Here is a 12,999-nt window from a genome sequence, read left to right on the forward strand (position 1 = left end):
TAAATTGAAATAGGACTATTGATTGAGTTGGTAAAATTAATGAATTCAATTTGTATTTGGTGTATCTTCTATTGCAATTGGGTGTATGTGAACATGTTTGGGCAAAGTGAAAGGAGGAGCAAGATGTTAGAAGGAGAAACCAAATTGGAAAGGTGCATGATTGGATGAGGTAATTTACCAAAAATTGGAAACTGGAGGTGGAGATAGCAGATGGAGCGATGTAAAAAAGAAAGAGTTTCTACTTCTTAATAAGAATGGGCATTTTTGTCTTTTAATATTTTAATTAATGATTTAATTATATATAACTTCAAAATTATTGTATAATGGATAAAAATGAAAGAGTTTCGAGAGTTAAGAGGCAAATAAGATATATTCAAGTATATAGGGATCGCGATAAATAAGAAATTAGAGAAGTCTAAAAGGGTACATGAAAAATTAACCCAAATAATTATTTTTTCCTTTTAAATTTATGATGCTTCAGAGAATTAGTTTCTATTAAAATCCGAATAAATCAATTAAAAAAATCAGTTCATTAGTAAATCAATGTGGATAATATTGTTTTTTTTTTTTAAAAAAAAAGTGATTTTGTATCTATCTTAAAAAATAATAAAAAAATTTCAAAAAAATATAAAATTTCATCCTCATGCATATTATAATAGGGAATCAGCTTGGGTCCGATAGCCATCCAATAGCCATCGGACTCAAAGTGGTTCTAACGGGTTCTCTCACTGTCAGATTTGCTTTAGGATTCATGTGTACGGATTTTAAAGCAGATGCGAAATTGCAGGCGCGAATCCTAAAGCAGATCCGACGGTGAGTAAATCTGTTCGAACCACTTTGGGTTCCAATGCCTCATGTCTTTCATACCTCATCATACCTCATATTTTATATCTGTCTTTAAAGTTCAAATTGTCGATCTGAACCGTTCAACATAATATATATACTAAAATATGATTAGGGATGAAATTTATAAGTTTTGGAATTTTTTACTATTTTTTAAGATGGGTAGAAAATCACTGTTTTTTGAACGGTTCAAAAACAGTGATTTTGTACATATCTTAAAAAATAGTAAAAATAATTCAAAAAATATAAAATTTCATCCTCATGCATATTTTAGTATAAATATTATGTTGAACTGTTCGGATCGACAATTTGAACTTTAAAAACGAAAATATAAAATATAAGGTATGACCATATGAGAAAGATGAGGCATTGGAACCCTCCTCTTCTTTAAAATGGTAACTACAAAAATTCGAAAAATGCTTCCGGTATTTATAACAAGTGAAAACACTAAATTGTATTGGAAAAAAATAATATAATGCGTTTTTTTTTGTCAATGTGAATGCAATGAATAATTCAAAAGATAAAATAAAAAGAAAAAAAAAAGTCATCCATGCATGAGCATGACAGTGGAGAGCAGTGACACAAGTTGGTCGGTCAAACAAGAACATTTAATTATTCGATCTATATATATCCAAGTCAAAATTCCCAATGACAATTTTAATTTAAAAAGAAAAATGTGAAAATAAAAACAATGAAGGAGGAGGAAACCTCAACGCGGTGAAAGGGGTTGGTCATGGAACAGAAGGCAAAATGTGATTGATTAATTGGTGCGTGTGCATCTTGTTCAGTGAGTGATACATTAACATTAGTTAGCAGTTTGAGATGTAACATTTTGCCTATAGTGGAAACATTGTCTGGCAAAATCATCTAATTAAATCTAAATCTAAACAAGTCGTGCAGCTCATTCCCACCAACTCAGGTTTTGGACCATTATTATCTACTCTGTAGATAATAGCTGCGCACCCCTGATGTCCTGCATGCAGCCATTATCTGCATAGTCATTTGGTCTACAATTAATACCATTTGCATGGTTGCACATATACTGGTTGTGTGCCACTGCCATGATGCACAACTATTATCTGGAGGTTGGCTAATATCAAAACGTTTGTTCCAGAGTCATAGCTAGTATAATTAATTGGTTTTTCAATTTTCAAAGTCCAAACGGTCAATCCAATCTATTAGATGTGATCAAATTCTATATTAAAATGTACTTGAAGACCAAATTTTATATTTTTTTGGATCTTTTTTTACTATTTATTAAGTCAGTTTTAAAATTGTTGATTTTAATAAACAGTGAAATTTTTTTGGATCATTAAAAACAACGATTTTACAACTGCCTTAATAAATAGTAAAAAAGTTTCAAAAGATGTAAAATTTAGTCTTGAAGTACATTTTAATATAGATTGAATGTTAAATGGTTTGGATCAACTATTTTAATTTTGAAAATGTAAAAACCGAAGCATTTGTTCCACGGCCTAGAAACAAACGTTCTGCGACCGATACTGTCGGTATACCATCGCAAATACTACCGTCACTAATAGAAAAAACACTTTTATGACGGTATACCATCGCAGATAGTCACTTTTATCGTCGCGAATACTCTCCCATTCTTGTTGTGTAGCCAACCTCCTATCATCTGCGTAGTGGGTAATATTGATTTTTTTTTTTTAAAAGTGATGTCAAATTTGTATATCTTATTCTCTAAAGATCTAAAAAAAAAGGGTTGACCGCCTCATTGGGGGGCGGTCAGGTGCTGAGGACTGGCCGCCCCTCTAGGGAGCGGTTAGGGCAGTTTAAAAAAAGAAAAGAAAAAAAAGAGAGGACATATTCATTAAAATCTTTTTTTTTTGTCAATGTGAATGCAATGAAATAATTCAAAATTCAAAAGATAAAATAAAAAAAGGTCATCCATGCATGACAGTGGAAAGCAGTGACACAACGTTGGTCGGTCAAACTAGAACATTTAATTATTCGATCTATATATCCGAGTCAAAATTCCCATTGACAATTTTACTTAAAAAGAAATTATGAAAATAAAAACAATGAAAGAAGGGGGGAAACCTCAACGCGGTGAGAGGGGTTGGTCATGGGACAGAAGGCAAAAATCTGATTGATTAATTAGTGCGTGTGCATTTTGTTCAGTGAGTGATACATTAACATTAGTTAGCAGTTTGAGATGTAACATTTTGCCTATAGTGGAAATATTGTCTGGCAAAATCATCCGAATCTAAATCTAGACAAGTGGTGCAACTCATTCCCACCAACTCAGGTTTTGGACCATTCACCTCTCTCTTTTACTATTCACCACTTATCTATCTATCCATCTCCTGTTCATGCAATCAACCTCCCAATTCGAAGTTTTTTCCTAGAAGTTTCAACCTTTACTATGGCAACAGTTTCTCGGAGAAGAAGCAATGACGGTATTCGAGAAATAAGCATCAGCTAACTCTGTGCCAGCAACCGCGGTAATACAGAGGATGCAAGTGTTATCCGGAATGATTGGGCGTAAAGCGTCTGTAGGTGGCTTTTCAAGTCCACCGTCAAATCCCAGGGCTCAACCCTGGACAGGCAGTGGAAACTACCAAGTTGGAGTACGGTAGGGGAAGAGGGAATTTCTGGTGGAACGGTTAAATGTTTTGAGATTGAAAAGGACGCCAACAGCAAAAGCACTCTGCTGGGTCGATATTGATACTGATAGACAAAAGCTAGGGGAGCAAATTGAAAATAGAAAAATTAAATTTAGAAGGATGAAAAATTAAAGAGGAGAATTCAAATGCCTCCATTTTTTGTGCCTCGCCTCTATTTTTCAAAACTTTAATAACTCAAAATATAAAACTTAAGAGTCAAAATAAAACCATTAGATCACAAATGTGATCTATGTTATTTTCTCTATATAATAAAAAAATATATCATATTTCAATTTCGTTTTTACGTAAATTAATAAGTTAAAAAATTAACGTCTAGAAATTATCCACATTAATACGGTTTTTACAAGTTTTTGATGACAACCAAAACAAAATTGAAATGTCATAATTTTTTACATGTGAATAGATAAAATGATGTAGATCATATCTAACAGTTTTATTTTGACTTTTAAGTTTTAAATTTTGAGTTTTTAAAGTTTTAAAAAATGAAGGCACAAAATAATGGAGGCATTTGAACCCTCCACAAAATTAAATATATGTAATAATATATAATTTTATTTTATAAGAGAGGTTGATATTAATGTATATAAAATTAATAAAATGCATATAAGGTAGGAATTAGCTACCAGCCTACCACCCTTTTTTTATGAGAAATGTAGGAGTCAAGCTCTCAGATTTCATATATTAGACACACATGGTGTCAATTTTACAAAGTTTTTGAGAAAGAAAAAAAAGCATAAAATAAGTGAGAAGAGAGAAGAAGATTATTTACATGACAGTAGTAAGTATAAAATAGAAAATTCAGTTTATATTGTGCGCTCAGCCTATTCCAGCTCTGTTAGCAAACCATGCTGTGAATTCAGCCACCAGCTCAGCTCTCAACTATTATAACGATTTGGTCTGGTTCTAAAAAATTCTTCTACATCTCTTTAATTCCAAATCACAAAGCACAATGTCAGATTCATTTGCTTTATTGTAATTTGCGAGAAATTTAGAATGCCTTGCTGTAATTTTGCTACCACCCTTTTCAAACACTAACTTCCGCGCCTGATTAAGATTGATTTATTTTACTACTAATTAAGTTTATATTGGAATAAATTTACAAAAAGTTGTATGTATCCTCTACCATTATATTTTTAATTGCCAATTTACCAATAATAAAAAATAATTATAAAGGTCAAACCCAATTTTTTAGCCTTAATGTATATGTCATCTTGATCAATTAGCAGCTCTTTAAGAGGTGATAGAACTTGGAGTAGAACTAGGGTGTTCTTAAATTCCTTGGTGAACTGAAGTCTAAAATCTATCAAATTGGCTTCAAATGACGAATCCGAACCGTTAAAACCCGCATACCTTACGAGCGATGCATCTATATATATGTGAAAACTTTAAACATTAGAATTAATTTAGTATAAAGTCAATCGGTCAAAATTAGAAGATTAATAAATTAATTTTAATGCATCCATTTTTTGAACGTTTTTTGACCGCTTGACTGGTTTCAACAATTCGGATGCATCATTTGAAACCGATTTGACGGGTTTTAGACTTGAGTTCATCAAGAGACTTGATGAACTTAAAAACATTCTAGTTTTGCTCTAGAACTTGTATATCAAACAACAATATCAAATTTGAATAAAAATGAAAATAAAACACAGAGAGAAAAATAGATTATTTTTTTTTGTAGTTCTCATCGGCATATAATAAAATAAAATTTGAAAAGAAAATCCTATGGTAAATTCAGAAGAATATTGGTACTTATTATAAAAGCTCTCTGTAGACAAAAATATATTTACATAGATTGCCTCTCGTTGACTCGTTCAGCTTTTTTTCTTTTTATTTTATCTTTTCACGTTTTAGCTTTCTGTTGCTCGCATGCTATTTTTTTATTTTATCTTTTCACGTTTTGTGCTGTACTTTACAATGGTTTGGATGTGATGTAGTATCAGATCGGTGCCAGAGTGGTAACAGAAAGCTTAGTGATAAACAAATAGTTCGGTTCGGTTTGATGAAGTTACAAATTCGTGATTTAAGTATAATTCAAAAATAATTCAGTATAACAAAGAAATCCAAAGAAAATAAAATATCCAACCCTCCCTAAAAAAAATAAAAATAAAAAAAAATAAAGTTTCTTATTTTTCTTGTGAATAATTCATGATTTGTGTTTTATTCGCGAATAAAACGTATTATACGTCATTTTTGCATTTTATTCGGAGTTCAATTTAGCAATGGTAAAAAAAAAAAGTACGAATTATTCGCGAATTTATCGAACTTATAATTTATAAGTTATAGGATGTAATATCTTAGTTATTAAAATAGCGCTAATTAATTATTATTAGTTTAGTATGACTGGACTTTTTTTTTCTTTTTTTCTTTTGCAATTGTACTTGTGTGCTAGTGTCTTTGTAAGGCCAAGAACACCATATTGCGAAATGTAATAATCAGTATCGTTTTAATGAAACAGAGAGCAAGAAGTTAACTAAAAATAAAAAATAAAAATCTACGGACAAAAAAACTCTGATAATTAGGATATATTATAGAAAAATATTAGAGAAGGAGAAAATATAATGAAATGATAGGAGAACACAGTATGCGAAAATAGATTCAAAATCTTTTTTTAATTTTTTTTATTTAAGCCCGTAGGTACTCACAACACACAAGCGATTCATATCCAGGTTCTTGTGTGGGAGAACTGATGTCTTATCCATCTGTTCTACACAGCGGTGACAAATAGATTTGAAATATACATTATAAATTTGGAAGGGATAAAATGGTCCTTTTGAGAAAATAAAGTTAAAATCTTTCCCTCACTCTCTTCTTTTTAAAGTTCTGGATCAAATGACATTTTAATTTTCTTATCCTTTCCTCCTCTTCACTCTCTTACACTCTGTTTGGATGGAGAGTAGAGAAAGAAAGAGGAGGCGAAAAATAGATGACAATGGAATGAAATAAAAATAAAGATTAACATATTTAACTTTTTCGTGTTTGGATGATTAATGAGAGAAAATAAATTTAACTTTCATTTTCGTCTTATTTATTCTTTGGTTGATTAAAATTTAGAAAGTTAATGAGAAATTTGGTGGCTGTTGTAGGTTTGTGACAAAAAAACTTGTACGAGAATCATATTAGTAAGATATATGGTTGGATATTTGTGTTATTTTTACTAAAAATATTAGCAACAAAATTTATTTCCATCCATTACACTCTAAATTGGGAGGGAAACCGATTCTATTGATTACAATTAATGATACAAGATTAAATCTTTTACTTCCTGTACCCTTTACCTCTGATATAATTTTGTCAACCAAACACGATTCGATGGTAAGTTTTATTGTCTTTCCATTCTCTCCCTTCCTCTACTCTCCATCCAAACAAGGTGTTATGGAACAAAGTTTTAAACCCATTTTAAAATGTGTGATAGGCAGTAAAACTTTCGAATTATGGGATCAAATATAAATATGAGACTTAATTATATAAATTTTTTCTATAGAGAATGAGACTCAATTTTATAGAACTACAATATTTTACTCTAAATTATATAGAAAATTATACATAAATACAAAAAAAATTAAATAAAATGAGGATCAATTAATACTCATTTCTTCTATTTTAAATCCGCCTCTGACTTAGCTAGATGTCCAAACTGTTCACGCTGAAAAAATCCTTGAAAAAAATCCTCATAGTTCTTGCTTTTTAGCGTTGATTTTTTACTAATAACCAACACCGAAGATTATGAATTCGTATCCTCTGCATTAACTAAAAAAAAATCTTTTGAGTTAATGCATCTGAATCGTCTAATTCACTTTAAGATCCGTGTAAACTAGATTCACACTAATATTGAAGGTGCCCCTGAATTATAAGTTGTGACCAGATTAACTCCGTTTAATATCAGACTATCAAAATGCCTTAACTCAAAAGATTCTCTTTTGAGTTAATGCAGACGATGCGGACTCAAAAACTATGTACTAAAATATCTGTCATTATCAGTATTTATTCTTTGTAAGAATGGACACTGATATGCCGACGCTGATGATGTATTCTATACTAGCACAATGTCGATGATCATATATATGATATATTCTTACGAGTAGAACTAGGGTGTTCTTGAGTTCACTAAGTTCCTTGGTGAACTCAAGTCTAAAACCTATTAAATCGCTTTCAAATGACGAATTCGAATCATTAAAATTCGCATACCTTACGAGTGATGCGTCTACATGTGAAAAATTTAAACATTCAAATTAATTTAGTCTAAAGTTAAGTGGTCAAAATTAGAAGGTTAATAAATTAATTTTAATGCATTTATTTTTTGAACGTTTTTTGATCTTTTGACTCTATGCAAAATTAATTTTTTTTATATGTAGACACATCACCCATAAGGTAGACGGGTTTCAACGATTCGGATTCGTCATTTGAAGTCAATTTGAAGGATTTTAGATTTGAGTTCACCAAAGATTCGGTGAACGTAAGAACACCTTACTTCTACTCTATTCTTACATCATTCAGAAAGAAAGAAAACTAAAAGCTATCCCTTCAAAATGAATAAACGTGTTGTCCCATTAAATGTTACCTAATATCATCAACATGTCCATATCCAGGTGTTCTCTCATGAAATGTTACCTAATGTTATCAACAATATGCAGTGCATTTGAGGAAAATTAGTCATGCTCAATTAATGTAACACAATTACCAGATCATGTATGATATAATATGAATATGATATGATAGATGCACATCAACCATCCAAATCTTTAATTTAATTTACAGCTGTTTCTCCTAATACACTGACCTCCGCTCAACGGGATGCTGACACCGTTTTAAATTTCTGACAACATTTTTAGTCTCTATCAGAAACAAAGGAAATCCAAGCAAATAAGATAAAATAAAAAAGAGAGCACACTTCACAACTCCACTGGCACTAAATTAATTCCTTTGCCTTTGCCTTTGCCTTTTGTCGCTGAGTAGGTATACAATCATTGTTATCTTTAACACAAACCCCTTTTTCTCTCTAAACTGTACCTGAAAAAAGTGGTTTGGTAGACCCTTTTAGTATATGCTGGTTTCCTTTCTGATAAGGTGACAATTGACAAACAAAATTTCAATATATTCTCTGATTGCTACTGCCAATTAGTGTCCAGTTGTCTTATAATGTGACAACTTATGAGGTTTGTGCTTTGTATTCCACATTTTTTTAATTAGCGTACAGTTGAAACGACGTGTCATATTTCTTTCTTACCAGTAGGTGCTGGGGAACACAAGGCAATCAAATCTTCCTCTGCTTTGCAAAATTTGTACCATGGATTAGGACGGTTGAGTATATACTGTATTTTCCAACAAATTAAAGGATAGTTTTTTATGGAACCATAGAAAGGAGATTTCTGTCTCTAAAGTCACTGACCGGTGTGTTCGGAGTAGATTTTGAAACAAAATTATATTTTATATTTAAATGTTAAAATTCACTTCAGGGGCAACAATTTTCTGCCCACAGAGAGGCATGTGATCTGGATTCTTTTATTATACATTCATCTTTGATGTTATATTTATTTAATATTTTTTTACAATATTATTGTCCGAACTATAAAAATTAAATTTGTAAAATATTTGTATTATTTAAATAAGACATATATATCGGATTTCAGCTATTTCAGTAATCATTTTTAAGAGTTAAATTTAAGTGGTTCTTTAATGTATGACCGAAAAAATTATAAATTGGGATATATAATAATTGGCACGTGCTATATTTAAATGCTGAGTAAAATACATGGCACTTCCATGATTTTAATTTATGTACTTTGACAATTTCGATGAGGATAAATGCTAAAAAAGAAATATAATGCACCATAAATAAATCTAACAGTTATGGTTACATTGCAAAATATGCAGAGCCAGTAGGATAAGTGATAAGCACTTTAGTATTAGTGCTGCAAATTATATTTTTTTTTTCTTGTGCATAGTATTTTTGTTTCTTTTGCTACATACTATAAACGGATTTGTTTAATTAACAGAGTTAAAAAAAATTAAATGAAAAGTTTCTCATACGAGAGGGATCCACTTACACCGTTTTTTGTGACATCCGATTACACCTTACATTTTCAAAAATTTTAAAGTCCAAACAGTCGATCCAAATCGTTCAACATGATGAATATATTAAAATGTGCTTGTAGATCAAATTTACCTTTTTTGAACTTTTTTACTATTTATTACGTATTTTAATAAATTGTTGTTTTCAAACCATTGATTTTTTCGTACCTATCATAATAAATAGTAAAAAAAAATGTAAAATTTGATATGCAAACACATTTTAATATATCAATCATGTTGAACGATTTGGATCGACTGTTTGGACTTTGAAAATATATAATGTAATCCGGTATCACCAAAAAACGATGCAAGTGAATCTCTTCTCGAATATATCTTATACTAACTTTTAATTTGTTCAAAAACTTAATGAACATGCTGTAGAATATAGGACCATTTTTGTACAGATTTTATAAACACCTGCCAATTGTGATATTAGCAATTATTCCAACATGACAAACCAAGTAGATCGTCATAAATGATGAAATGCCACTGAGGCTAAAAGCAGGGTCCTTTTGTGTAGTTTATTCTTTATTGGGGCACTTACAGAGGCTAAAGCATGCTTGTGTTGTGGTGAAGTAACCGTACGATTTAAGCTGACACGTGGCGTGTCGGTGTCTGCTTCTGAAAAAGTGGGGCCCAACAAATCCACTTTTGTGGGACCTCACTTCACCTGATACGTGGATACATTTGGACCAGTAATATTTTCTCTGTTTTTTTAAGCATTAAGCCTTTGAACAATTCATCAATTAGCATATATAAACAGTTACAGTGAAAAATTAAAATTGTTGATATTCAAATTCAATTCATTAATTAAATTAGCATGAAATAGAAATTATAAATATTTGCACAGCCAATGTGATTTCGAATTCAGGTGTGAGACTTGATTATTTATATTTTTTGTAATTACAAGAATGGAAGAGTATCCGCGACCAATACTGTCGGTATACCCTTGCTGATATTACCGTCGCTAAGAAAAAGCACATTTTTGTTGGTATACCATCACGGAAATTCAATTTTATCCTCGCGTATACTCTTTCATTCTTGTAACCTGAAGTTTGTTTTATAATTAGTTGCAGGAAATAATAATTAAAAATATTTGCACAAAACCATACATTAAAAACTAGAATGATTTTTTTAAAGTTTTTTTATTTGCACAAAACCATAATTGCTTCTATGCTATTTTCAAGAATTGAATTTGCATCTTTTGAAAAGAGACGAGGACTCGTGTCCAATGCTAAATTCATTGTTTAATTATTTTTTAAAATTAGCATCTATAATTCGTTTTATGAATAATTTATAAGATTGTGGTGGTTTAAGAAGAATCGTGTGAAAATGCGAAAGGCACATAAAACATTTGCACATACTTCAAGATCTTGCCACGGGAATTGGATCACCCGCTTTTTTTGGACAATAAATTTATGTTTCTAAAATCTCTGACACGTGATTTCGAGGTGGGTTTTGAGATTTAAATATTATATATAGTTTTGTCTTAAAATCCATCTCGGACTCATATCTCAGTGACGTTAGAAGTAAGAATTTTATGTCCACAAGAGGCTAGGAGATTCGGTTCCATGGTTGTGAGTATGTCTAATTAAATTGGGATTTGTATGTCTCAAGAACCGCGTATACTTAGAAAATAACGGTTTGAATTTAGTTCCAATTATATCAAAAAGAAATTTAGTGGCTATTGTAGATATAAATCTATTATATCAGAGTTAAGAATATTTTGGATTTTCAAACTGTACTTTCAGGTAACCTGAGAGAATACATATTCACCAAATTGTGGAATCGGACCATGTCATGTCAGCTTGTCAGATATTAGAATGTGCACAGTTAACATTTATGAAGTTTAAAAACTAAAAAATATCAATTAAAACTTTTATGATTAATAAAGTCAAATAAAATTCAATATACATGATTAAACTTTCTAAAATTATGAAGGTGACTAAGATTCGTCACCGCTTGTGGATCGGATACGTATCGTGGCCGTATCAGACGCGTATCGGCAGGGGCAGAACATAATACTCTTCAGGGGGTGCTAAGCCACCCTTTCAAAAAAAAATTTTAATAAAGTATACAGAAGTTTAAGTAAATGTTATTTTTTGTACATAGCAGTCCACCCTATGTATAATTACAAACTTACAGGGTCTAAAAATAAAATTTAAGGAGCAAATTCTGTCTTTTTTATTTCCCACTTGCAATCTTGACTCCTAGATTTGCGTACCATTAATATTAAAAAATAGACAACTTTTTGACTTCTTGCTAGAATTTGGATAGTTTATCGTATGGAGAAAATGAAAAAAGGAAATGTCATTGAATACTTAAAAGAAAGAAATCCCATCGCAATTGAGCATCTCTTTGGCTCTTCTAGCTCAGCGCACAAAAAAAAAAAAAAAAAAAAAAAAAAAAAATAATCAATTTTTGAAGAGGGCGGGCGAAATCCAACTGCATATGAAGAAATTCAGAAAACAAAAACAAAGTTAAAGAATAGCTGCGAAATTTAATTTTAATTGAGATTTGTATTTTGTTGATGCTAGTTATTTATTGCATCTTTTTATGAATTCAAACAGTGAAAGATTTTGCGTTATATATTTTTTTAATTGATGTTTAGCCCCCTCTATATTCAAATCCTAGTTCCGCCCCTGCGTATCGGTATCCGATACGTATTCGATACGGATAAAGTGCCTAAACCGAAGTATCCGAGCAACATAGTGCTTATGGTAATTGACATTGGCCTTGTAGTGAAACTTCGATGCTATATATAGTGCATAGTAGTTGATGCTATGGAATAATATCTTTATTTTTAAATTTTAAAGTTTAAACAGTCAATTTAAACCGTTGATCATAATCTCATAAAAATATACTTTTAGATCAAATTTTATATTTTTTATAATTTTTTTACTATTTTTTAAAATAAAAAAATCACTTGATCTAAAAAAAATTCTAAACCATTAATTCAAAAGTAGTGATTTTCCATCTATCTAAATAATAAAAGAATAAAAAAAAATAAAAAATTTAGTCTACAAGCCAAGTATATTTTCCTATAAAAATCATATTAAATAATTTAAAAATAATTATTTATAATTTAAAAATAAATATATTAATTCATAGTATGGATCAATCCATAGTATCATAACTTTAATATTAAGGAAGGATTTCATAGAATTCACATCCCCTTAGGTTACCAGACCGGGTACAATTGAATCAAACGGCTCAAAAATGTTCTTTTAAACTTGACACGAATCTCAAAGCACGAATAATACTGCCCTGCTCCATCTCGAGTAAGTACCGGCTGAGAATAAATCTGAGCCGTCCGTTACAATTGTGTTGAGTCCGGTACCTGAGAGGATACGGATCCGATTTGACAAGTGCTCAAAGACTGAAACAGAATATTATTCAATTATTAATACGTCACGGCGGGAATAATAGACCATTG

General features: G+C 30.7%; 1 pseudogene; it reads left to right on the forward strand.

Annotated features, from left to right (window-relative positions):
• The first annotated feature begins 3,219 nt into the window (after window positions 1-3,219).
• LOC144574455 (18S ribosomal RNA) lies at window positions 3,220-3,655 on the forward strand (annotated as a pseudogene).
• Window positions 3,656-12,999: the final 9,344 nt, after the last annotated feature.

This window comes from Carex rostrata, chromosome 22 (genome assembly GCF_964058835.1).
Source record: "Carex rostrata chromosome 22, lpCarRost1.2, whole genome shotgun sequence".
Taxonomy (NCBI): Eukaryota; Viridiplantae; Streptophyta; class Magnoliopsida; order Poales; family Cyperaceae; genus Carex; species Carex rostrata.